The sequence below is a fragment of the Vidua chalybeata genome, chromosome 6 (genome assembly GCF_026979565.1).
Source record: "Vidua chalybeata isolate OUT-0048 chromosome 6, bVidCha1 merged haplotype, whole genome shotgun sequence".
In the NCBI taxonomy this organism is placed as follows: Eukaryota; Metazoa; Chordata; class Aves; order Passeriformes; family Viduidae; genus Vidua; species Vidua chalybeata.
The window spans coordinates 5,822,021-5,849,685 of NC_071535.1; the positions used below are offsets into that span (position 1 = coordinate 5,822,021).

The 27,665-nt window shown below is 42.3% G+C and overlaps 2 long non-coding RNA genes across 2 annotated transcripts; one reads left to right on the plus strand and one right to left on the minus strand.

Annotated features, from left to right (window-relative positions):
- Window positions 1-3,944: 3,944 nt before the first annotated feature.
- On the minus strand, window positions 3,945-15,661 carry LOC128790035 (uncharacterized). Its single transcript, XR_008431608.1, has 6 exons — window positions 15,502-15,661; window positions 15,208-15,297; window positions 14,808-14,931; window positions 12,286-12,359; window positions 4,888-4,990; window positions 3,945-4,082 (listed from the first exon to the last, which is right to left on the minus strand). It is a non-coding gene; the product is annotated as an uncharacterized LOC128790035 (long non-coding RNA).
- A 7,927-nt stretch (window positions 15,662-23,588) lies between these two features.
- On the plus strand, window positions 23,589-27,249 carry LOC128789823 (uncharacterized). The gene is made up of 3 exons (XR_008431535.1): window positions 23,589-23,706; window positions 24,146-24,438; window positions 25,822-27,249. It is a non-coding gene; the product is annotated as an uncharacterized LOC128789823 (long non-coding RNA).
- Window positions 27,250-27,665: the final 416 nt, after the last annotated feature.

Below are 27,665 nucleotides of genomic sequence, written 5' to 3' on the forward strand. Positions count from 1 at the left end.
GGACCGAGGGAGGTGACAAGACACCCACGTGTGCACACACAGCAGTTACAGCTCTCCAAACATTTATTACAAAAAAATCACATGCTACAGAATTGTCCTGTACGCCAGCAAAAGCAAAACCCATTTGCTTTCAACTCCTCTCCAAAGAACTTAAACATGCATCACCTCTTGCATCACAAAACGGGTGCTAAAATAAGGGTTTCTTTTATGGTATGACAGGTTCCCGGTTGTAAGGCAGGAACATGAATTTCAGACATGCCAAACAGCCTGGAATTCCTTAGGTTTCAATATTCCTGCTCTCTCCTTCTTTGAACAGTCATTTCTTTTGATCCTTTTCTGTACCTCTTTGTTGCATTTCAGCTTTTGATACCAGTGGACAACTTCTGTGTAAAAAGTGAATTCTGAAGTAGTCTCAGAATATGCTGAATTTCTTTACCCTAAAATGCACAGGGGGTAATTCATGTCCTCTGTCCATGCTGAGTCTAAGGGAGCCTTCTGCATTCTGAATGACAACTCCCCAGAAAGAATTTTTCTAACCCCTCACCCAGAAGCTTGGCCCTAAGCATGTGAAGGAAGCTTTTAGATTCTTTATAAATTTGGGATTGGCCTATATTGAGTCTTAGCCAATATGTTTTCTGGGTGTGGGAAGGATTGTAATTGTTTCTTGGGATGAACCCCAAGCAGTGCACACTCAATGTTAAGAAATGTATGCATTGATCACAGACTTGTATCTGATTTTAGAAACCAATAGAGCAAGTAGCATAAACCAGTAACGTTATTTCATGTCAAATTCCTGAATGTCAAAGCACAGAATGCTGTCATATCTTTTTTATTTGTTCCCAGAAATTAGATTTTACTGAAAATCCAAGATATAAATGACTGCTTCTCTTTAGAAACCACTGTGACTCACAAGATTCATACATCTTGAGAACTGCACTCAAAGAGCTGTTAAATAGCTTTAAACTTAATGCAGACATGATAACCCTCATGTCAGTGGCCTTTAGAAGAAAAATTCGAGCACATTTCATGAGAGTTTGTCACTGGCTAACTAAAATCCCAGAATATTTTAAAACATCATTGTTCAGGAGGGGATGACTCCCAGTGGCTGCCTGGCCAGCCTCAGGAAAGAATGTGTGTTTTGGTTTGGTTTGTAAATGGCTGCAGGGTTTAGCTGATGAATGCTCTTCTCATCTGTGAAGAAGTTCTCCACTTCTTTTAAAGCTGGCATGGAGCAAGCTGCTAAAATGAATGGAGTTAAGCTTTACAATGACATCAAATTTTTCCTCTTTTTTCAAAGCAACTCTAAGTTGATAAAATGAGGAATCTGTGGGTTTTTTTCAGCATCCCAGAACTGCAGCTGAGATGGGAGCAGGATGCAGGATTCCCATGGCTTTTCCTAGGTCAGTGCCTCAGGGCTCAGACCACCTGCACAGCACCTGCAGGCAAATTATTCAAGGTAATTAGCCTGAAGATCTCCACTTGCTGTCAGCCTCCTCCCTCATTCATATCAAATGCTGAGCTGTCACTGAGGGACTGTGACAAGCATTCACCATGAATGTGAGGGCCTCTTCTTTTCTCCAGAGCTGCACTGGAGGATTTACTCTGTTTCCAAGATGGACAAAAGTCTTTAGAATACCACCAGTAAATGAAGTATCTCAGGTAACACCAAGGTGCTGATATTTTGAATTGATTTCTGTTGTCCTGCAGGACAAGCCCCAGTTTTGGTCTATTCCCATCTGTGCCACCATTCATACTCATGGGAGTTGGAAATTGAGGCAGAGGGAGGAAAGAACTTTGGGCTCAGCAAAGATGGGGCACTGGAGGCCACAAGATCCTGGTGCAGAGAAGTGTGGCAGAACACACTCCTGTGTCTCACAGGTTAAATCCTTCTCTCTCTCTGCTGCAGAAGGAACAACCAGCTCAGAGGGTTGTGTACAGCAGCAGTGCCTGGCAGGGTGCTAAACTCCCATGAAATAATGGATTTCCTCATGTTGGAGGTTGAAATCGTGTATCATTCCCTGTGGCACATTTTCCTCCATTTGAACCCTCTCTCAAGCTCTGGCCTGGAGGGCTCTCATACTCCCCTGGCTGTGATGCCTTAGGATTTTAGCTTTTATAATTTTCAAATTCTGTACTGCATTAATGTATAACTCCAAACTCCATATGAAGTGTTAGTTAACTGTCTTCACATTTTGGTCAGACAAAACAATCCCTCTAGGCCTGAAATCCAAGGACACCCTACTGCCTCAGGCCCCAAAAGTATAAACAAAAAATTGAATTTGGGGAGGAGCAAACTGGGGGTGTATAACTTTATTACCCGAAGTTGTCATTGGAGGATTAACCCCTGATATGTAAATGGACCAAATTTATAATTGTCTGAAAAACTTGTGACCATCATCCTGCTTGGGTGAGGCCTCTGGAAGGCTTCTGACTGCCCAAGGTGTACCTGTTTGTAGGCCTTGACCCACTTTATTCTCTTATTCTTGCCTGGCCTCTGTTCTAGGTACCACTCCAAGGCATCAGCTGTGTCAGGGGACACGTGCTGGTCCTGACACAGGCGCCGTGTGACGAAGCTGAACTCGTCCCCACCTGGTCCAGCCAAGAGGACAGGGACCTCTCAGGAGACCTGGGCTGCCTCGGGTGATGCTCAGCCTGTGTCAGGCCACTTGACAGGGATTGCCCCTGGTTGTGAGGGCTGGTGTGGCCTGGGGGAAGGGTCCTGTGTCCTGGGCCTTATAATTCCAGAGGTGCTGAGCACCAGAGGCCAAAAATCCTCACGGTGTGGGCTGGCAGCTGCTGGGAGAGGTCACATTCCCCCAGTGTGTCCTCTCACACGGCCTGTGAGGAGCTGCTGCCTCCTCCTCACAGATGTCAGGCTCTCCCCACAGAGGAGCTAAGAGATGCTTTTTCTGTCCTTTAGAACTGGTTTGTGCATAATTTTTGGGGAACATCAGGTTTCCTCATTTTTCTGGCTTTCAGTCTTTTATCTATCAACCGCCCCCCCATGCCTTTTGGAAGGGAAGGCATGACAAGGTAGTTTCAGATAGCTCCAGGGTTTTTCTGCAGTGGCACCATATGATGATTTTTCTTTTTCTTTTCCAAGAAAAATAAATGTTTAGAAACATGCCCAAGCCACAGATTTCAGATGAGGAAACATACTTCTTTAAAATACCCTAAAGTTGAGAAGTGCTTGCCCTAGAGCAACTGTTGGACTGTCTTCAGCCTTCTAAAATAGCCCTGCCCAAAATCCAGACTCTGAACCCCACCCTTCAGTCTCATGCCTTACTTTAGCAAAAGTGAAAATAGAAATAAAATCTCATTTTATCTGATATTCTTGCTTCAAAACACTTCTACATTTTTTAGTTTTGCTTTCTTAGTAATTCATGTCTGCTAAATAAATGGGTTTTTCGACCTCTTTGCCCTCTCGGCCAGCAGTTTTCGAAGCCTTGGCTGTCAAGGGTTAAAGAAAGGAGGCCTGAGAGAAACTGCCACTCATTAACTGTAACAGCCAAAATCCTTGAAATTGCTATTGAACTTGGAACCTTGTGTGCTATTGTTCTTCTCTCCTCTGCTGGAGTCTTGCATGATGGTGGTTTGGATGGAAACATTTTTGGGCAGGTCCTTGGAAAAACAATGGGAAAAAGCCCTTTTAAACCACCCTGTGAAAGCCAGCAATGGCAACACTGACCAGAACTCACAGATTTAATTTCGTGCATCTGGAATTGAAGGGAAGCTTTCTCCCAGGCTGATGGCAAAAGTCCACCAGTCTGTCAGGGTTCAGGACCAAACTCTTTCCAGGCATAAGGACTAACTAATGTTGCAGAACACCTTTCCAGGTGACAGGATTAAGCATAAATTTTGGGAAACCACGTTGCTGTTTTCAGCCTACCAGTCAATTGCTACTTATCATTGTGAAAACATAATTTATTGCAAGGTGTCTTGAGCCATCTCTCAAAGTGTCTTGAGATACTTCTCCACCATTTTTTCTGGTACCTGTAGTGAGCACAAGTAGATGTGGGAAAAGGCTGCAGAACTCAGCTTGAGCACTGAAATCTTCTGCTGGATGTCTACCTGTAATTGCTCTGAAGAGGGTACAAAGAGAGAAGGAGAAGAGAAAATTAGTCAAAACTGAATTTTCCCTGGTTCTTGGACACTGGCAAGCAATAGTGGGTTTGCCTGTATATTTTTTCCCTACTTGCATGCAGTGGGGCAGTCTGTGAAATGGCTTTGCCACATTATTTCAGCTTTGCTAAGGCAGACAGCTTGTGATCCCTCAAAAGAACTCTACTCTCTTTGTCTTTGTGGAATATTTTTTGAGCAAAGAGGACTTTTGGACTTGGCCCAATATTTTTCTTCTGGGCAATTATGGTTTCCTGGCCTTCCAAAAGAGAATACCATACCCATATGTGTACTAGTGCCACACAAACCTTGTTTTAATTAAGATGATCACCAGATTCATGTGAATCCAAGCAGAAATGTAGGACAATGTCCATGAGCTGCCCTCTGGCTTACATAGGCTTGTTTTCCATTACACAGAGTCTCAGGAACCAAGCAGGGTGTACCTGCCATGAGTGGTGTGTGCTGCTGAAAAATCTAATTTTTGGGCAAGCTCAAAATGCTCCTGTTGGGACCCTTGAAGGCTCCTGTGCTCTAGAGAAGTTATCCCCAGCCCTGTTCCCTATGGAGCAGCACTCCAGCCTCCAGCAGAAATGCACTCCCAGACATGGGATAGATGGAAATTTCTTCCCTCCTTCTTGTATCAGTCACTGCAACAGGCACAGCACAGCTACAGAGAACTCTGGAGTCTCAAGTGACCCCGGATGAACCTTGTCATAAAATAATAACAATAAAAACAATACAGGAATATGAATCCTGTAAATCACTGACCTCTTCTGAGAGTAAACTGGATCTCTCTTAACGTTTTTAAGATTCATTTAGCGCTGTCTTTATGGCCGGCTTGTATGTCATCATGGCATGGGCAGGTCTTCAGCTGAAATAAATCCCAGAGCCTCACTAAAACTGTCATTTCACTTTTGATTTACCGTCTCCTGAGTGAGACAGTCCCTGTGCTATTTCTATTCAGATAAGGAACTCGAGAAAGTTGTTATCAGAGCATATAACACTCTAATTATTCTGACATTGGAGATAGATTAGAAAGCAGATCTTTGGAAGCCTCTTGAATTGGACTGATGCTCTTTGAATTGTAAATATCTTCTTACTTGCAACAGTGATTGCACTTGCAAATTTATCAGGCTCTTAATGTTATTTCAGCATGCCTGAATAGCTGATTTTATTTGCCTGCTTTGTGATAAAAACTAATGGGAGCAGACCACAACTTCATGCTGTGTTTCCATATAGCAGAGTAATTACAGAACAGGCTTTGAAAATACATCTGCAATGCAGGTATTTCTCAGTCAGGTTTTTACTAGGGGATATGGCCACTTTTTTGCATGTATACTGACTTTCCATGTGTTTAGAGCATGCAGGGAGTTTGATTATCCCTTAAAGCATGGCCAGAACACCTGTCAAAATACCAATTCTGTTCTTGGAGATTAAGAAGTAATTTATTTCTTGCCATTTGCCAACTTATTCTTAGCTTGATATCCCTGTCTTGTATTTGATATGGACATATCTGTAGCTGACAAATTCAATTTCATGATAAACCTGACAAGAGCATTTCTGACAGAATACAGTTCTGGCTTGATCATGTGTCTGGATATAAGAGGAACCTTAAGAGGGGGAAAGGCAGCAAACAGAAGCAACCAAAGACCTGAGCTGCAGCCAGAAATGTGCTTAGAGCCCAACCTAAGAGAATAACACAGAAAGGGACAGAGAACATGGGGGAGCAGCTGATTACAGTAAGATCAAGTGTTGTCCCCACATGCTATTTGATTTGTGCTCTGCTCAGAGAAACTAGGTTTGGTTAATAAAGAGGATTTGAGTTCATAAAGAGATTTTGATCATTAACTTTGAAAAATAACTGAAATTAGTTTCTTCTCTTAATGGAAAGAGCCAGTGAGACCCCCAAAACACACTGAACTGCTGGAAGACAGCACTGCAAGGACCACTCGGGGCTTCAGCAGCACACGATGACTTCACCCATGTTCCCTTGGACCTCTCGTGGATGAGCAGCATGGCCGAGGGGAGGCTGAGGAAAACCAGCCACTTCCCTGTGTGTGCAGCCCCTGCCTGGAGCATCAGAGAGCAGCAGATGGGATGGGGAGGTGAGCCAAGGAGCTGCTGATCCTGCTGAGTTGTTACACAGCCCCTCGAGCGAGATGTGCCTGGCCAGGATCACCCAGGACATGTGTCCCACCACCAAACCAGTGGGGATATAAATCCTTGCAGGGACTGGACAGCGAGCTGCCTGAACATATGGAAAAGGAGCATCAGCCCCTGCTCTGGGGCTGTTGATAATGGCTAGAAATGCTCATTTTAGAAAATGAGGTAAGTGTAATGTTACTAGAAAGTGGAAGGCTTCCAAGCCTGATCCTGCCTTGTGCCCCTGCTGCTCTTCAGCTTGAGACCAGACTTTTGGGGCAAGCTTTACCCTGCAGCAAATGTTGACTCTGATGTTGTGATCCCTCACAGGACAGGAGGGTTTGTCATGGAAATGATGATGGAGTCTGAAGTGCCATGGTGCTTCATGAGCAGCACAGCTACAACAACAACCCCCATACCAGTAACTAGGAAAAAGGTCCTCTCTGTCCAGATGGGGAGGTAGGAGATAAAACCCTATTCTACGTAACACCAGAGACTTTCCAAATCCTACTCCAAAGCTTTTAATCCCTTCAGTCCTAAACAGTTCAAAATTACATCATCATTTCCTCCATTTCAGACAGAGCTTTGCCCCTTCTGCTTCTTAGCTGCAGTGCAGCTTAATAGGACTCATACTTCTTCATCTTAAATGGAAAAATATATGTCAAGGCAAAACAAAGCACAGTTTCTAGATCTCCACAGGGGGCGAGGGGGTGTCCCATAAATCTGTGTGTGATTAAAGGCAGCTGCAGATTGACATGGACAGTTTGAGCTTGTCAGTCCCTTGATGGATGGCTGTTGGAGCAAGCCAGCAGTGGCAAGCTCAAGACACTGAATTTCCTGCACTTCCTAATCTCATTGCTGAGGACTGGGAAATGGATGCCTAATCAGCCCTCTATTGGTAAGGGCCCTAACCCAAACCCCAGCACAAGCACTGCAAGTTTTCAGCCTGGCCATTTATTCTCAACTCTTTCAATCTCTTGTTTCAATAGCAGCAAATGTGGAGAAGGACAATGAATTCCTTTCTGGTAACCTGAGAATATCGACTAATGGAAAAAACAAAAACTGCTCTGCAACTATATTAAATTTTCAGGGATTTTTCCCTCCTGCCCCCAACTGGTTGATGTTAACATTTTTTCCAGCGTCCTTGAGATTGCAGCAAACAGCTTGCAGGGAAAAGCTTTAACCAAACAGCTTGAACCACATCCTCAGCTGGCACAAACTGATGCAGCTCTCCTTTTTACACCAGCTGAGAAGCCAGGGCACTGCTGCTTTTATATCAGATTCACAACAGAGTTACCATCATAAAAGTAAGATACTGAGATGAGTTTTGCTCCAAGTGACATCATAAATTTGTGGGGAGCAGGAAATGTCTTGGCAGAGCTGAATGGGGTGCTGTGCACAGAGCCCATTTGGCACCAGCAACTAAACCCAGGATCCCTAGGGATGCATCCAAGGACACAGTCTTGCATTTTGTCTCCTGATTTTATGAACATCAGACTGATCTGTGTGTTTAGAAATGGAAGCAGGAAAAATAATGAGGAAAACACACATCCAATATTATGGTTGCAGTTCTGGTTATCTAGCATGTTTCACTATAAAAAATGAGCAATTTGAGAAGAATGGAATGGAATGGAATGGAATGGAATGGAATAGAATAGAATAGAATAGAATAGAATAGAATAGAATAGAATAGAATAGAATAGAATAGAATAGAATGAATATTTCAGTTGGAATGTACCTACAATGGTCATCTGGTCCAACTATCTGACCTCTTCAGGGCTGACCAGTGCATTAAGAGCAAATGCCCAAATGCCTCCTAAGCACTAAGATAGATTTGGGGAATCAACCACCTCTCTAGGAAGTCTGTTCCAGTGTCTGACCACCCTCTTGGTAAGGAAATGCTTCCTAACATCCAGTCTAAACCTCTCCTGGTGCAGCTTTGAACAATTCCCACGTGTCCTGTCACTGGATACCAGGGAGATGAATCAGCATTTGTCATAGAAAGAACCACAGAATGGTTTGGGTTGGTGATATTGGTAATGTCCAGCAGCATCTGGAAGGAGGAGGAGGCACCTAATCTGAGGTGTGAATTTAGGGAACTTTGCTGCTGGGCACTAGGGATCCTACATAGTTTCAGGGTGTGAAGTTTATGAACAGGAGTTTGGGGATTTCAAGTTTGGATTTAGATACAACTCCCAATCTCTCAAAGGTGCTGTAAATACTCCTATTTTTTCTGTGAGAAGAGATATTTGGAGAACTGCAAGTCTGGGGCTTGAAATGTGCAGAGATCCCAAGTTACCAGGGATGTACTGATGTCAGTAAAAGCTAAAACAAAAGAGCCTATTAAAGTAAAGAGGACTCCAATGTGCTCCAGAAGACCTTTTGGAAAAGCTGACTCCAGAATTCAGTATTTGCTAACTGAAGACCTCACAGTTTGCATTTGGGGGACTGAAAGTTACTACATGGAATTTGGAAGCCATGTTTTTAGAGGTGAATTTGAAAGACAAAACAAAGGTAAGGAACCTTCAAAACTGCTGTTTTGTATAAACTGACTAGTAATTGCTTTTTGAGCAGTCTCTCTCTCTTCTGTATTTTAACAGAACCACAATACATATTCCAAATGGCTGGAGTATTAAAAAAAAAAAAAAACTTTGGCAAAAAAATCAGGCTTGGCAGCAACTTGTTTCAGGACTTTAAAAATGAGATTAATGAGGAAGAAGGTGTTGAAAAAGGGGGCCAGAGAAGATGGGGATTGATGCTATTGTAGCACAGACATCCTTGTACCACTTATCAGGATTTCCTGCTTTTAATTTGTTTTTGTATTATTCACCTGGAAAGGAAAAAACCCTTAAGTTCATGCACTTCATTGGAGCACATTGGTCTCAAAGAGATATGTTTGCTATTTTCACATGGGAATGGTTACTACTTGGCATCTATTCTAAATTCAAAACGCATTGGGTCAAACTCCTCTGTGTTGCAGCCTTCTCAAATTGCAGGATTTCCAGTCAGGATGCATTTGGCCCAGTGTGCTCTGCCTGTTTTGGCTTCAATACATTATGAGATTGTTAGTTCCATATCCCCTGAAGGATTATATTCTTCCTTGGGCACACAGCCCGCTCAGGTCTCTGTGTTTCACTAAACCAGACTATAAAGAATAGGTGCAAACCCTGCACAGGAACTTCACTCATCCTATCAATACCATTTCAAGCTGCCCTTAGAAAGAACATATTTAGTGATGGACTTGGTGTGCTCTTCCAGTCATAAAAGATCTGAGGATTGAGTCCTTCTACACAGCTACCCTTAATTTTGGGGGATAAAATCCTGCCAAGCCCATCAGCACAGTGCCCATTAACCAGTGTAGTTACAGCACCTGCACTGTTCTGCTGTCTGGGAAACATCCTGCACGTCAGTACCTCCAGCATGCCCAGTGTTCAGCTCCTGCTGGGAATCCTCCAAAGCAAACTCCTCCATTCCCCTTTCCAGGGCCACACATTCCTTGTTCCTGAGCTGCACAGGGCTCAGGCAGTGCTGCCCCCATAGCAGCACAGAGCCACTTACAGACAGATGGGCAGAGGTGAGGCACTTTGGGCAATGGCAATTTTGGGTAATGTGGTGTGGATCTCATGTGGCAGACTCCAACATCACCACACCACCACTATGGAATTCTTTCTGTAGCACAACACTACAGATTCCTGAGGTACAAGGAGGAGAAGAGGACCACAAACCAGGACTGTGTGCCTTACACTCTGTGTACATGACTTTTCCAAGCTCAGCCAGGAGGTTACAGCCCAGAAAGTCTGAAATCACCCTCTTCACTGAACACCCCCCAAATCTCCCTTGGTCATACAAGTCTGGAATGGCTCCAAACACTTGGGAAAGGAGAAATAACAAATAAGAGCCTCTCTGTCACATTTTGTCACTGTTTGATGAGAAGTCTTCATCAGGATCAGAAACAGAGCCTGCTGTGATTGGGGTTCTAGACTGGCATGCACAAGAAGCATGTATGAGGTCTCTGGGCGTAGTTTTTCTACAGCCTTGAGAAAATCACTCATTTCTCCTTTGCAGGAAGCATTTGCAGCCTGTTTCTAGCTCTCTTACCCTGGCAGACTCGAAGGTGCTTTGTCAAGGCCGTGGTTTGGAAAGTGTTAAGCAAATTTGGCCAAGGCCCATAGATGCTCCTGTAGCACAAGGCAGGAAGAGCAGCAACATTTAATAAGATTCTCCCTCAGGAAGGATGGAGGAAGAGAGAACCTTTCTGGAGCTGAACACTGCCATAGTCTGTATTACTACAAAACTGAAGTTCAAGGTAAATCTGGTTTCTTTTGTTGTCTTTATTAAAGGCAAAAAAATCTGATAACTTCTAATAAGCATAAAATGTAAATCTAAATGACTTAAGCTTCATAAAAAGACTGGCCTCCCATCTGGGAGTAGCCTGTGTGGTTTTCAGTGTAAGAAACAGGTCATTACCCCTCCATAGGCAATACAATTAATAAAATAATACCATTATGCTAAGCCAGTGCTGACGATCATTTCAGGGGATAAGTATAGTTATTCTGGCTTGCAAATAAAAAACAAAAGTAGTTGAAAGTTAGAACAGAGAGCAAAAGGACGATTGTGAATCCTCCCTCTATTGTTAAACTGTACAAATCTATTGCTTTTCTAATAAATATTCCCAGTGCAGAGCATTTTCTTGCCAATATTTTCAGCAGTGGAAGCCAAGCCAGAAGGTTCTGAAACCAACATATTGGCATGGGTGTTTTTTTTTTTCTCCTTCTTCTAATATACCATGGAATCTAGTTAAATATTTTTCCACTTCTTACTTCTCTCTCCTTCTTCTGGAGAAAATGTGAGTCCTATTTCCTCATAAAAATATCATAGCAGTTGACAGGTTGGGTGTCTTTGATCCTGAAATGTTTTTGGATGATTTTTCTCCCCCACTTTGACTTTGTAATATAACGCTCCATAAAAAGTATATGCATATATGCAACTTTAAAAGGGGATCCTTATTTGAAATTAAACTTTTACACCAATTAACCTCCTCCCAGTGCTCTATAAAGTGCAGTAAAAACAGTGCTCTTACAGAGACCCTTGCAATTCTCAGATTGATGCCTCCCTGGCTGTGGAACCCAGAACATCTGCTTTAAATTAGCTCTGATGGAAGGTCTACTTGTAAATGCATGACTTAATCAGCCTTACTAAAGTAAATGGCACATACTGTAGCAGAGGGTGCTTCAGAGTCAGACTCAAACCTGTCTTTCTTTTGAAGCAGAGAGGGGGGAAAAAAGGAGGGGCGCAGAGGGGGCAAACTTTAGACCAAAGGCGATTTTTTTTTTTTTTTTTTTTTTTTTTTTTTTTTTTTTTTTTTTTTGTCTTTTATGAGCTGACATGAGCAGACGTGTGGCTGTACCATAGCCAGTCTAACTCCCAGCACCATGTGCAGCTGTGCAGGGCAAGCCTGCCTTGCTCCTCCCCATCCTCACATACCCAGGCTTTCAGGCAGGCCCCATTTAGGTGAAGGCTGCAGAGAATTCCATGGAGGCGTGCTGGGAAAACTCCTCCTTTGCCTGAAGGCTCTGAGCATCCCCAAGAGCACCCAGTTTGTCCTGAGGGAAGGCTAAGGGCAGCAAATCCAGCCAAGTTTGCCCAAGGATGAGTCTCCCTGCATTGCCCAGTCCCTGCTAACATTCCCTGAGCAAAAGGAGCCACAGGCTTCCTGTTGGCTTTTAACAGTGGGATTGTGAAGGGTGAAGAGTTGCAGAAGGTCCTTATGAGGCTGAGTGACTGGGTAATAAAGTGACAGATGAAATTCAGTGTGTATAAACAGAAAGGGGTGCATGTGGGGAGAAACAACCCCTAGATTCATTATAAAATGATGGGCTCTGAGCTGACTATTACAACTAAGAAGTGAATCTGGAATGAAAGCATCAGTTCAGGGCTCAAAAACCATGAGTTAAAAACAGGTAAATTGAATGTTAGGAATGATTAGGAAAGGAATAGAAAGCAAAACAAAAATAATTTCATCACCTTCTACACCCATGGGTCATCCACACCTCAAATGATGTATAATTATTTCATAACATACTGTTCTGTCCCCTCATCTGAAAAGAAAAAAAAAAAAAAGCATGTAGTAAACTGGAAAAGCTCTAAAAAAGGGTAAAAAGTGTGATCAAAGGCTTGGAATAATTTCCATATAAGACATGATTGAATCTGGAAAAGGGAAAGTTTGGGAGTGGGGGTATGACAGAGATCTAGAGTACCACAAATAATGAGGGTTTAAGCAGGGACAAACTGTTCACTATCATTTCCCTGGAAGTGTTCAAGACAAGGCTGGGTGGGGCTTGGAGCAACCTGATCTAGTGAAAGGTGTCCCTGCTCATCACAGGGGGGTGGAAATTGATGATATTTAAAGTCCCTTCCAACCCAAACCATTCTGTGATTTTCCCAGCAAAAGTGGCCATGATAAAGGGCTTGTAAAATCCAGATTAAAAATAACAGGAAGCTTTTCTTCACACAAAGGTAACAGAGCTGTGGAATCCCTGCCAGAAGTTATGGATGCAAAAAGTTTAGTGATTTCAGGAGAGAATGGTGAGAATTTAGAAGAGATGAGTAGGGTAGGGGATCAGTAGATAGGACAGATGAGCTGTTTGAGTGTCTGTCCATCATTTCCTCCAGCCTTTGACCAGCATTGTGGTCAGCATCCAAAACCTGGAGTGGCTACTCCCGTTCACTCTCTGCACTACAGCTCACACCTTCCACCCCACAGATGGATTCAGAAATCCTTCTGATACACCACGCTACCAAAAGGCTTAGATTTTATTTCTTCTAAAGGGAAAGCCCTGCAAACTCAGCTTGTGCAAATTTGGCAAAGCAGCTTTGTCTTCCCTTTCCTCTGTTGAGATGCTTGGGACTCTGAATTTCTCTGCACATTGCAATATAAAAATATGGTTTCTGTGAGGAGCCTCCTCTCCCTCTGCTGGCCCCACCCAAGCCAGGATTAAACCAGAGTTTAATGGGAGCTTTCAAACCCCAGCATTTCCTGGGGGCCTGCTCTCTGCTATCATCCATCATTTCTGTACAGCTCATTTTTAGATGCATTTGTTACAAGTTACTCTCTGGCTACACCCTTTTTTAATGCCATAAATCTGTTGCCTTTGGCCTGCCTGGACACTGCCCAGTCCCCCCAGTGCCATTACTACCAGCCTTCCAAAAATGCAGCAGCCTGAGTCATACCTCAGGAAAAGATCTGTAATTGCCCAATTTCATATTATTTCTTTTCCATTAGAAAGCCAGACTAGAGGTGGCCATTTACATTTTTGGGGTAATACATATTCTAAATAAGGCCTTGTTGCTGTTTTCTTTTTTTCCTCTTCCATTTCCTTTTTGGTTTATTCATTATATGTGATTCTAAAAACCCATTTATTTAGCATTGGTCTTTTAGTGTTAGAGAATGGGATACATATTGATTGGTAGTTGCTCATGTGAAGTTGTTTAAATAGTACTTTAAAAGACATTAAGCAGCATTTCAAATCAAAAACCATTCAGACACATGTATTTGGAAAGATACTGACTAGACTCATATTTCCTGTATTAAAATACTTGTATAAAAATGTGTTCTTTTCTGATTTATCAAACAAGCAAATGACCCTCTGGAGAGTTTCTGGTTCAGACATGAATACCTAAGCAAAATCTTGGTGAATCATTTGAACTTGCTAGAATTTTTCCATATGAAGACTATTATAAATGTATCAATATTATGGTGTGATCTTATTCAATACGTGCCTGAAATCTGTATCACTACACTGTTGCCTCTGGAGATTTAAAAGGAAAAATGCACACAAGAACATATTCTCCACACAAGAACATATTCTCCAATGTATGGAGAATATCAATTCCTTACACAAATTTGGTTTGTTACATGCTGACAAAATGTTTAGCTGAACTTACCTCCTTAGCTCAGTACCATAAAATTTAAGCTTTAATTGTAATTTAATTATAATTTAAACTTTTTTCCATTTCACATAATTGTTCTGCACATTTAGGAACAAGAAAACACTAGGGTGAGACCGAGGCAGCAGATCTTAGCAGATAATTTGACCCATCTGTAGGATTTAGAAGTAGGTTGGGAGATGTCAAAATATTTTAAGCTATTTAGAAGTCATGTGTCTAATTCAGCCCTCAGATACAGATGCAGTAAAAAACTCTACCAGATGTTGTAAGAAAGGGAGGGAACTGTGGCAGACATTGGAAAATCAGAGAAAAAAGAGAGAGGACAATATAGAGATTTTGGCTTAGACCAAGAATTCAGGTCCTGATCTAAAACCCAAGGGGATGACAGAAAGATTCCTGTTGTTCTCAAAAGCTTTTGGATAGTATTCCCAAATATTACCTAAAAAAATTAGAGGCAGGGAAGCACTGACATATCACAGGGGCAACATTTACTGTGCCTGATGCAGATTAGAAGGATTTTAGTTTAAGCCTGAATAAAGCTGAGAGAGAGACATATGGATGATAAATATGTGTGTATGTGTGTGCATAGATGTACACACATATTTCTAATGGGTTTTATGGAATTGCTCTCTTGCTCTGAAGACAGAGAGGAGTTTGCTCCAGCCCCAGAAGTGGCCAGCCCAGAGGAAGGGTGATGGGCTGGATGGACTTCTGGTCCCTCACCTGCTGAGAAGGAGGTCAAAATGAGTCCAATACCAACCTTATAATAAGACTGACAGAGGGAGGAAAAATCCCCCAAAATATATGTTCCCTGTGCTTAAATTTTTACACTGTTAAAATACTTCCATAATCCATGCACTTAAACACCAGTTGACTCTGGACACTTTAACAAAATATCTCTTTTAAAAGAGATTTGTTTTAGGACAGTGAACCAGAATGCACAGGAAACAGCTCAGAGAGCAGCTGAAGGAGCTAAATTAGAGGAATTGATAGCGGTACCTCCACAGCAGAAGGAATTTATGAATTCAGGATGCTGTGCCCCACCATGGATGGAGCTGTAACCTGGATGGAGCTGTGACCTCTCTTGTCCTGCGGGGAGGATTGAGAGATGAGATGGGAGACTGCACATCCCACTTGGGTCCTGCTCAGGGATTTGCATCATGGTCTGGGCAGCTCTCTTGAAGTCAGGATTGCAAGTTCAGCTGTGTGGTGATGGGGAGAAGGGGTCTGCTTGCCAGGATTTCACAGTTTTTGCTCTCCAGGTAAAGGTTTAACATAAGGGAACGCAATTACTTTTAACAGGCACAGCGGAATCGCAGCTAATCCCACACAGGAGTCAGATGGGATCATTATTTCCCTTCCTTCAGGTTTTTGGGGCAAGCAGGTCCTCCCTTGTAGTGTCAGAGCTGCAATAAACTCAAGGCAATTTGTGGCTGTTAACAGCAGCAGAACAGCATCACCTCCATCACTGCTCCCACCGTCCACAGGGGTTCTCTTCCCATGGGATTCACATCTCCAACTCGTCCATCACAATGGATTGTTCCAGAGTGGCTCCCTGGGTAGGGACACTGTTGATGCTTTTTCAGGTCTGTAGCTCATTTGAGTGTCCACCTTGGGTTAGCCAGGAAATTAGTGCCAAGAATTACATACGTTTTTCTAGCCAGCTGTGGCATCCACATTCTCTAGACAGAGAGACACAATTCTGTCTCTCAAGAGAAGCACAGAGAGAAGAAAACAATCTTTATCTCTGCTCCTTTGTTTTCCCCATGTAAAATTTAGTATAAAGATTGTTTACCTAAAGTAATAACTTAATTAAATGCTAGTAAATGTTATTTAAGTTCAATAACCAATCAGATCCAGCTGTGTCTCAAACTCTCAATAAACAATCACAAGTTTGTTAATTAATTAATAATTAAGTAAATTAAAAATATGCATATAAAACAAAATAATCTCTCTTTAAATAGTATATTAATATAATGTGTTATAGTTTTAATAAAACTATCCTTCAACCTTCTAATCTAAAACCAAACATCATCATTTCTTCCTGCAGTTGGGGTAGTCTTTTCTACTATAGCCAGCAGTGAAAAATATTCCCATATGGATCTTTGGATTTCTAGACCTCTGTGAAGGCAAGGCTGGTTGGTCACTTCTGGAATCACTGTTAACCACAGGATTTCATTCAGACTATTCATAATGGAGAGGCACTGTAGGCCAAATATTAAATGCCTCCCTACAAAAGAGTGCCTCTAGTAATTGCTGGTGCCAGATGTGATGGCTTAGCTGAAATATCCTGCAGTTCTGCATCTGATGGGTGTTCCTAGATATCCCTCATCAACTGATACCTGGTTAGACCCACCTGCACAGTGATCTTTTACTGTGTTACTGAAACATGAGCACATCTAAGACGGTGTGGGTGTGTGTCTATCTATCCATGTGCTTCTGCAAGGGTAGGAATTAACTCCATTTCTGTATTTCCTTTCATAGGAAGGGATGATTTCCTGCACTTAATGTCCATCAGGAGTTTATCTGACTTTTCAGCTTGAGAAATCCAGAATTATGAGTTATAATTTGGGAACTTCAAGGTCTGTAATCTGTCAAATATTTCACTATTGCCTTTGTTCTGTATTTGCCTTCCCTCATATAACTGCCTGCTTTCTCTTGGTTAAAATCCATGCTGTGGTGTCCTGGGATAAAGTATGTCAACTGTCTGTGTGTGTGGAGTGAGTGGAAGCTACTCCAGAGTTCTCCTTTCAGTGAGAGGGCTTTGAGACAGGAACATAAATCTTTGAAGTATGTGTTGAGCCAGCTGCTGCATCATTTAAAAATAGTCAGGTTGGTGCCAACAAGACAGATCGCTCAACTTGGGGGCCATAAACAGAAATCAAAGGCATGCATTAGCAATGCCCCAGTGTTGGTGTGGTTCCATGACGAGCCCTCTGCCCCCTCCAGCACGTATGTGATGGTGTTAGAGAAGAGCCTGCTGTCACTTCTACCACAGATCAATGTCACCCAGCCTAGGAAGGTGCTGTATGCTGAGGGCTGTGTGAAGGGGGAAGATATTTTCTGACTTTTTGTGTTAGATTGCAGCCAGTTTTCTCAACTTCACAATAAAAGACAGGCTTTAAGAGTCCTAATAGCCCCAGCAGCTCTGGTGACCTGCCATTTGGGTATTAAATACTTGAAAAGGGTCAAAACCTATCAAGTGGTCAAAGGGAACAGAAACAAGGTCAAAAGTTTAAGCCATGATACACGGTAGGCAGGGAGAACTCATATTTTAAGGAGTCTAGACAGCATATTAGCAGAGAAACTATACAACTGTGTTGTACTCTGTTTATGGGAGTTTTCCATAAACTGCAAAAATTATTAGGAATGCAGCATAACCAAAGCTTTGCTTTTCCCTGCTGCTGTGCAGTTTTATGTTCAAAGAGCATGGTACCTATACACACTTAATTCAAGTACAAGGGACACAGTGCCTTAGGGAAAAAGATAAAAAAAAAGAGTTTATTTAAGATAGTTTTTCCTGATAAAAACCTTCCAAAATTAATTTATGTATCTGTCTGGAGACAGGTATAACTTAGATGTTGGTGCTTTATAGCAGATTTAGGAGGCCACTGCAGCACTTGGGCACCTGTGTTTTTTATGTTCATGCATATATATTTTCTTGTTTTCAGAATGAAAAATATGCAGTCCTGATTCATTTACTTTGCTCAGCCTGTTTCAAGCTTTTCTCTTGTTTTCTCGCTGAATAAAAAGCAAAGTATGTGACATTTTCAATCCATAAATCTTGCCTGCTGTGGGCTAAATTCTGCCCACAGCTCTTATTCAGAGTAAGTTCATCAGGCCAGCATGTACCCCAGGGCAGAATTTGGAGCTCTGAGGCTACCTGGGTAAGTGGAAGGATGCAGGCTTGGCTTGGGACTTGGGTTCAGCTCAGGGAGCTCAGCTCTGTGATGTCACCTCTGAGATCTTGGGGGAAGCTGCTTATGGTGTCCCAGGCTCCATGGCTCTGCTCCATGATGGTCCTGGATTGAAACACTTACATCCTTCATTTCCTTCAATTCACACCCTTACCTGCCCCTTTGCATCACTGCAGGAGTGGAAATGATCATTATTTTTGTCTGACGTGATTGACAGTTCTTTAAGGCAGAGAACACTCTTGTTCCTTTGATTCGTTTATACAAGAAAGTAAAGTAGTCTCAAATATTCTGTTAAAAGTAGTGGCATCAAAAATTTGATTATGGTGTACCATACAATTAACTTTTATTAGCTCTAATCAAGGAGTTCTTCCCAAAAATAATTTGAGAAATACTGTGCTTGCCCTCTATGGTTACCTGCAGATATTGAATTAAAAAGGGGGCAGTGAATCAGCTGCCCACAGGGGTGCACATCTAAAATACAACTGTCAGGACAGTTTTATGCAAAACACCTCAGCTATTCCAGTTCTGTCTCACTTGGACCAGCTCAGTGCCTAAACTGTGAATTCATTGTCCTCATGAAGTGGAACCTCCTTTCTGGACTCCAGCCTAGAAACCACCAGCATCAATCTCATATTTATAGAAGAACTGCATTCTTTGGGAATATCTTCTGAACCTTAGATCAGGAGTTTAAGATGTTGCAGTGGGATTTTCAAAAGCCCTCTTTGGAAGCTGTGCTGGGCCAGTGCAGAGCAGTTTTGTAAAGCCCAGGGTAAGTTCTGAGCCATGCTGCCCTCCTACCTGCACGTGTTTACTGAGGTTGCACTGAGCATTTTGTCTAATCTTGCATGTATGCAAACACTGTAAAATCAGGTTCAGTCTGATTGTGGCTGGGTATGTGTTTTGTAAAAGTGAGGCCATGAGGAGAAATATTAATTGAGAAAGAGGAAGGCAGGAAGATTAGGGGAAAAAACAAAGAGGTGGGAGCTATGTGAAAGAGCAAAACAAAGATAGAGAAAAACTGTTAATTAACAATATTATCTATATGGAGTATAAGAGTCCAGCCAGCACCAGTGTTATGAGATACACCAGATCTTATACAAATTATATGATACAGCAAAAGAGTCTTTTGCTGTAATGTAAAATATAAAATTTTATGATATTGTTTATGTGTGTGGGGCCTTCAAGCATCACTGAACAAAACCCAGCAGCTCTCTGCCAGGAAGATTTCTGGGATTTGAATCCCAAATAGGATTCATTGCCACAAAGCCAAAGTGCTGCAGATCCAATCACTGGGATGGGCAGGCTGAGTGCCTGCCAGCTCAGAAAGAAAAGTGAATTTTCTTCCCAAGAGTGTAAGGATGCGTGAACTTCTAGCAAGGTAAGCTGAGGAAATTCACATGGAGAAGAAATCTCCCTGTGAAGATGAACTGAGGAAGGATTTTTAGCAATGTGCACTGATGAGTCATTGCAACTTCTATTAATATAATTGGCACATATGTAAATAAATTCACATGTGCTCCTCTGGAAAGTTAGCTTATGAGATCAGTCAGCAAAAATAAACCAAGAAATGCAGTTTCATAGAAACAGTGACCCATGGCATTATTTTCCAGGTATTTTGGAAAGAAAAGGAACTACTTGGTCCTTTGCAGTGGAACAAATGGCCACGTATCTCAGGAATTCTCTTTTAGCCCTTCACAGGTATTTGCACATGGTTCCATAGAATAGTTTGCTGAAGAAATGTGTGCATTCTCTGATTTCTTAAAGACAACCTATGGTGTGTAGATCCATGGCCAGGTCTGGGAAAGGAAATCAGTACAGCACCCTGGGCTGAGCTTCAATACCCATCGAGGACCTGCCCATGTTCACCAGGAGCTGCATGAAGCCCCTTCCTGTTCCAGGCAGTGTTACACATCAGCACCAAAATGTAGAGCTGCCTTCCCCCCAACACTCTTTTAAAAATGTGAAACCTGCTGCCTATTATGTCCTTAGCCATCCATTCATAGTTCAGGCACCCTTGAGTCCAACATTGTACAAGAAGAACTTTGTATTTTCTGAAAAAAGCTGCTGCTGCTCTTAGGGTGGAACTTTCTAGACTTATGGGTTATCCTAATAAAACCCAGGAATGTTTTAAAGGCAGTAGCATTAGAGACCACCAACTATTTTATTGTTCAAGCCTAAAAGAAAAATCTGTTATACCTGGGACTGACCCTGTAGCTGTTTCTTTGAGCAGGCTCCTTAGAAAAGTGGAAGGGCTGAATTTTTACAAGGGCATTAATGCATTATTTTAGATTGCATGAGTGTGGATATTTACACACAACCATACAGTAAGCACATGAGAAAATCAACTGGATTTGGCCCCACCACACTTCCTTTTTAACACAGAATACAGAAGAAAAAATATAAACAGTGACGACCAAATCTTGCCTGTTCAGCATGGCTACTATTTTTACTTTTCTAGAGGGCTGTGTGTCCTGTCCTCATCAGTGTAACATGTGAGCAAAACATATCTAAAATACATAAAAAAAAAAAATAAATGCATCCTTCCTCACACTGTTCCCATGAAACAGACCACAGCTAATAAACAAACAGGGAACTCTGCAGGTTGATAACTGGGTCACCTAAAACTGAAAACCTGAAACAGCTCAAGGTGGCTCAGTGACAATTTCCATTGACTTAAATGGACTGACTGTGTCTGGTGGATCTGGGTTTCCTGTGCCTAAGGCTGTATAAGAAGGTATCAGGTAATGAGTTGAGTTCTCTTGAGAGCCAAATCCCATAATTTATTTCAACTCTTGTCCTTCTGAATGTAATAAAACAAGTGATGTGAAAGCAACCTGTGGTCCATGCTTCGTCCTAAGCATGTGGCTTTTAATTTTTGGAAATATTGATGGCAGGTTTGCATATGGTGCCTTAAATTAGATTCAGTGATCCAAATGTCTCACCTGGAGTCCTAGATGGTCACATGGCTATGAGGAACTTCTTCCACTAGCCATAGCCTTTGCCATTAATTTCAGTTTGGTGGTCACTGTGTTAATATTTAATAACATATTAATAATATTTAATAATAATAATGATGATAATAATATTTAATATTAATATACCATGAAGCACTGTCTGTGGAGGATGTGAACATCTAATGCAAGTTTTCAGGGACAAAGATTTAATTATCCAGGCTCTTGCCTTCTCAAAACAGCAATGTCCACTGTCTCTCTATGCAGGGTGAATATGCAATTGGGAAGATCTGAGCCTCGCCATAAAACTCATGTAGCCCTGACACTTGAGATGCAGGGCCAGGTTGTCCAACTCCCAGACAAAGAACTGTTGCTCAAAATACATGGAGGGAACCTGGATCCCCACATGGAACCTCATTTACACCTACCAGTCCCCAGCAGTATTTGTGCTGTCTGCTGATAGGGAAGGCTCCAGGAACTGCTCTGAAAGAAGGCCTACAGCTGGCTCCTTGCCTTGCTAGTTTAGAGGGAAATTCCTGCCAATGTGGCTGTTTTAAAGTTATACTTCAAATAACAGAAAAAAAAATTTGAAAGTGTTGAATACATTTTGGCATTATCTTAAATTTGACTTAAATTAAAATGAAATACTTGACATGGGATTACCTCTTAAAACATCCTTGCTTGATTCCACTTCTAGCTAAGAGGGAAGAAAATCAGACACAAAGAAACAGCGATTGAGAGGCAGAGATTTAAAAATCAGCTGCTGTGCTCAGTCCAATATATTCCCTGACCTACCCATACGTTTATACTCCTGCTCACACACAGACAGAATTAATTCATCCCAAGATGCAATTGTGCATCTGTTTTATATATTTGACCAGTCACTTCAGAAATATTTTTAACTTGTGGGGAGCATTTACAAGTGTAAGAGCAGGAAAGGTGACAAATAAAGGTGAGAGTATACATTTTCCAGACAAGAACAAGGAGACATAACAACTATGGACAAAAATCTACTTCTCTGTGATCCATCCTGTATGTAATCCCCAGCAGGGATTCAGTGATTTCACCTGGAAAGTATTGAGAGGTTGTAAGGAAATCCTGCTTATTACCAGGCATAGGTAGCAGTCAGGTTTTCTGTATCCACAGCTGCAGTAGCACAAATTTCTGCTGCTTGGATTGAAGGTAATCTCAAGATGCTGTGTAAATCAGGCCAGCTGCTATTAGCTGCACATCCAAACCAGCACATGACAACGTGAAGTAGTAGACAGGAATGTACAAGGCAGGATAAATTCTGAATAAAGGACCCTGTGACCTTCCAGACAAGCTTTTTGTTTCCCCAGGTGAACCTCTGCCTTCATTCCTACTAATGAATTCTGAATCTTCCTACTAAAAATCAAAGGTGGTGTCCTCCCTCTGACAGCAGTTAGGTCTTAAAAAGTTTCCTGACTTAATTTGCCCTCACATAAATGCAAGTTGAAGGTTTGTGTCTGATCTGAGCCCCTGGTCTTTTCCAGTTTCTTAAGCTGACAGGGATTTCTCTTCCCTTCTAATCCGAGGATCCCCACTGACAGGGCTGCAGGAGAGGAAAGGAGGCTGGCCACACAATGCTGGAAAGCAAACTACCTCCAGCTTCCTCCAAATCCCCTTCCCAGTCCCTGAGGAATGCATTCAGGAGGCCAAATGTCTCAGGAAGCAGCTGCCACACTAAATACTTCTAGCTGGGGGCTAGACCTGAGACGGTGGGAAAGCTGAACTGGTTTGGGAAATGTTGGTGAAAGCCCCCAAAACCAGCTCAGCAGAGAGCTGCCCCCCAGCTCGTGTTTCAGTGGCAAGGAGGAGATAAGAACCCCCCTCACAGTGCAGAGGCAGGGGGCTTTTAGCACTTGATATGTCAAATCTTGTTTAGGGTAGATAAGCAAAATCACAGTGCTTCCCTTCTTTGGAACTGGGATTTTTTTTTTCCTCCTCCTGAAGGATGACAGTCCATTTTATGCAGTATACCTAAGGGGGCAATGTCAGGAAAAGACATCTGCAGTCATGCATTTGAGAATTGTGGAGGTACAGGGGGATTTAAAGCATGCTGTAGACTCTGAGATTGTGTTCTGGTACTCATCCCAGCATGGACAGTGTGTGTGTGTTACAAGAGAAGAAAAGCTGATTGCAGTCGTGGCTTGCTGTACTTCATTTTTAATGTCCTTGGTTAGTGCAAGTGCAAATGTTGGCCTGAAAAAGGCAACAAAAAGCCTTGATTCAGCATATTTATACCAAAACTAGCTTATTCTCCAGATACCAGAATTTTCTTTGGAAATAAGATTTATCCTTTGTTTTTCACATTTCTTTGGATAGATGATCTGACTTGGGAGGATCGTCGTCACTTTTATTTTTTTTGGAACATAAATTCTTGTAAAAAACCCTGTATCTCTGTTTCAGAGAGAAACTTCAACAAATCATTTTTTGAGGAGGGGATGAAATCTTTCCAAGTTCTAATACTCCTAATTCCTGAAGTGTTTTAGGAGGAGCAGACCTGCTGTCTGCAGTGTGTTGCAGGCAAGACCGACCTCTGCAGGACAAAGTAGGGCAAGTCTGAAGAAAATTAGGCTGGATGTATCTTGTAGTGGTACCACTAAAAAGTAAGTGTTCTCCCATTTTTTAGAGGAAGTCTTTCCTCCTTCCTGTTTTCTTGAGTCAAACTCATAGTGTGAGTTTACAGGAAGGTGCAGGTGAAGTTTTTGTGTGAGCTCCAGCCCTCCCCAAAGGATTCCTCTGCTCCCACTGATGCACAGAATGGCTGTGAAGGGTAATAAATTCTTGCCACTAGTTCTGTTCAGGGTGAGAAACTCCTTGCAAAGTGCTTGTCGGGGCCTAGGACACTTTGCTATGAATTTTAAAAGTTACACAGTGGTGGAATTCAGCCTAACACTGAAAAGGGGATTAACATTTTTCCAAGACCCCTAGGACCAAACTGAGATGGGAGGACAGGATGTGTGTGATGTGTGTGGCAGACTGGGGAGTGTTTCTCCTGCTACATGCTGAAATTTAGTTTAAATAATTTTTTTTTTTTTCTTTTAGGCGCTCTGGATGAAAAAGTTGCCTTTACTGTTTTAATGGCCGTTCTGGTTCTTTTCCTTCTAATTACTTGCCAGCACCAGAGCATATTGTTCTTGTAGTCATCACTGCAGATTCTTTGGAGACCCCAAAACAGCTGAACAAAAGCTCCTAAGCTTAACAATTTGCTCAGTGAGCAGTGGAACTTGTGAATCCAGGCTTCCTGTGCCCCTGCAGTGTGGGTGCTTTGGTGGCCAATAACACAAATGTCTCTGAAAGTGGCTGCACACGTGGGCTCTCTGGTGGCTGATAAAAAGGTGAGCTCACACTGTGGTTCTCCTCCTCTGAGGAGTCTCTCCCCTTTCCTGAGGCCTGATGGGAGAAGCAGGAGCTCAGTGTTTGAGTCCTCAGCCCTGCTCTAAGGTTGGGTGGAGATTTGGTGGCCAGACAGATTTAAGAGCTGCACAGGGAGAGAACAGCAAAGACTGATGAACACATGTGCACACATGGAGTGATTTGGTGGATCTGATTTAACTGTCCCCTGAAAAACCCAGCACCCCTCACCTTCTGTTCTCCCTGCAGGAGCATTGCTCCTCTAGGTGTTGGTGGCACAGGTAACTTCATAGCTGGGTGGTGAACTGATCACACCTAAAAATGTGTGAAGGATTGGGTCTTAGGTTTGGGTTAATAAGACTTCATGGCTTACCCTTTTTTTCAGCCAGCACCATTCTCTCCTCTGCTTTGCTGTACAAACCCTTCCTGCAGAGGCAGGGTTGGAGTGAGGGGGTGCAAATATTTTGTCTTTACATTGGCAGCACCTGGTTTAAATGCACACTGAAGCACAGGCACAGACACCAGGAGAACACAACTCTTCTTTCTTAAGAAAATAGACCTAAAAATATATATTAAAAAAAGTGGTGGGTTTGATACCTAGCAGAGGAAGAATAAACATAAAACCAATGGTCAAAACATGAAGATTTGTTTTTCCAGTGACTCTGACTTACACAGAGAGATATTTCTTTTTGCAAGGATAACAAAGGGAGCAGACAGAGCAAAGGGGTTTTGCAGCTACACCAGGCTCTCAAACATAGATCCAAGCATAAGAATTTTGACAAAAATTTCAAACTACCATGTAAAAATAGCAGTGGGGAAGTCATGGCAAGAATACAACAACCTTGAGGAGGTAATCACACCAAAAGTGCTGCCTAATGATGCTTAAACCTCCATCAGTTGATATTGGATGCTGTTCCATGGAGGATGCAGGGTTTCTATGAACACTCAACAGCTTTACTACATGTCTAACTTGCTTTTCTTTAGATTTTTGGGCCCTCCTTCCTTTTTAAAAATGACATAATAGCATAACTGAAATTCTGTCTCAGATCTAGGTGGATTGCATGTCATGCTTCTGGTTATGGGAATGTCAGGGAAAAGTCCTGTGCTTGTATAATGCAGGAGATCTAATTTGGTTTTCACTATGATTCCTTCTGGCCTAAAAAAAACTGTGAATGTATCACTGACTGGGCTTTGGATACTGAAAACACCCCAGGTTTTTGTTGAAGTGGAGCTTTTGAGATTTGTTTTCTAAGTGCTGGAAATTTCTCAATTTTCAGGTGTATTTTGTACATGGAAGAGCCTTGGTTGCTGCTTCTTTTGTGATGCAGTGGTAATCTTAACTTCTGTTCCAATTAATTGTTTTTCAGAGCCACACCTGGAAACAAAGGCAGACTGATTCTGGTTTGGATGTCCTGTTTCTGGAACTCTGCAGAGTTTTAGGACTTGCCTCTTGAATGGCCAGGCAGATCTTAAGTCCTTGCTATTATTTCTTCTTCACTATCCCTCTTGCTGTCTGTTACTGTTCTTGCTCTTGCCATTGCTGAAGCTGCATGACCTGGAAGAGCAAGACAAGCTCTCTCCCCCAAAGGTCTGCTTGTTTCCACTTCACATTATATTCATGTTATGACCATCAGCACACTGCATTCGTGCTCCTACATCTGCACTGTGCCATGGGAGGTAGCTAAGAAAGAACTTGTGCACAAAATACTATTTTGGGAAGAAGTGTTACTTCAGGTAGAACAAAAATGACAAACTCTGAGCACACATATTTCCCCTTCCATAGGCATTATTCTGGAGTTAGAAATCAGGAAAGCCAACAGTGTTGTGGTTGGTGATCTGATGACACCTGCCCTGCCATAACCAATGCAATGGAGGAACACAGCAGTGCAATTGCCACCATTACCTACAATATTCCTCATATTCCTGCTTTATCCTTTTACTTAAAATTTAATTACAGTCTTAGTTACTATTCTGTAGTCTCTGTGCTGCAGAAACACACTGGAATTGATAAAAATGCCTATATTTTTTGACCGAGGCAAACTACTTAAGTAATTGATTTGGAGCAGGATTTTTTTTGATTATACCCCAGTCACTGGACTCTTGAGCTGCTTCAGTTCCCTGCTTGCTTCCAGGAGGCTTTCATTTTCAATAAGGTCAGTCTCTGCTGCCCAGCCATCTGGCTTTGAGCTCTTCAGCATTTTCCTCCTAATCCCCTTCTTATGCAAGCCCAGAATAAAGGAGTTTCTTCCAGCTCTAGATTAAGTAGTAGCTGGATTTTTCTCTCCAGGTTGCCAAAACTGCCACAGTTCATCACAGGAAACAGTCCAGCTCCACATTTTGACCTGCTGGACCTTGGTTGAGGTATTTGGCCTGCAGGTCCTACTGCAGGAGGAGTGTGTGGGGGGAAAATGAAATTACATCTGCAAAGTTGATCACAGAAATTGAAGTTTGCTTTGCTGAAGACACATAATTTTTGCTATTTCACCAGAAAGTTTAAACCAGCACTACTGAAATGTGTCCAGGTGGAAGTGCCTACAGTGCAGTCATCTGCACTGTGCTAATAATTCTGCATTTCTTTACAGTCCATGGAGGGAAAGGCATATGGAGATTGTGATTTATCTCATTCAAGACATCTGAAGTAATTCAGATCAGCTAGACCTTGAAGTGATGTAGCTCATCTTCAGTCTCTCCAGCAATTAAAGGGAGCTTTAAGTGGTTACAAAGCAGACCTCTAAGTGCAAAATCCTTTCTAAGTCCTTAGAGAATTAAGATGTCTTGAAAGTCTGAACTTTGTTGGTTTCAGGATTGTATTTCTTTCACCAGGTTCAGGCTGAGCTCTACGTGCTATGAGCATCTTAGGGCGACTGTAAAAATCAGGTGTTGGAGCTGTGACATTATTACCATAAGCTGTAGCTCAGAAATGCCTCCAGATCAGCTGAAATGTGCTTTCCATCAACACCAGGCAGGGACAAGTCTCTTTCCCTTCCTTTCTGTCTGCAGGGAGGGCAAAGGGGAGCAAACCATGTCTTTTGCAATTCAAAACTGAACAGTCTCCACTTGTGTCAGTGCTCCCAAATGACTTTCTTGTAGTACAGTGGGATCTCATGGAACAGAGGATATTGTTTCCCACACATCTGTCTTTTTCAAACCCACGTCACCACAACAGCAAGCACTTGGTTTTAGTGACCTCCTGTGCCCATATTTGTGTCTC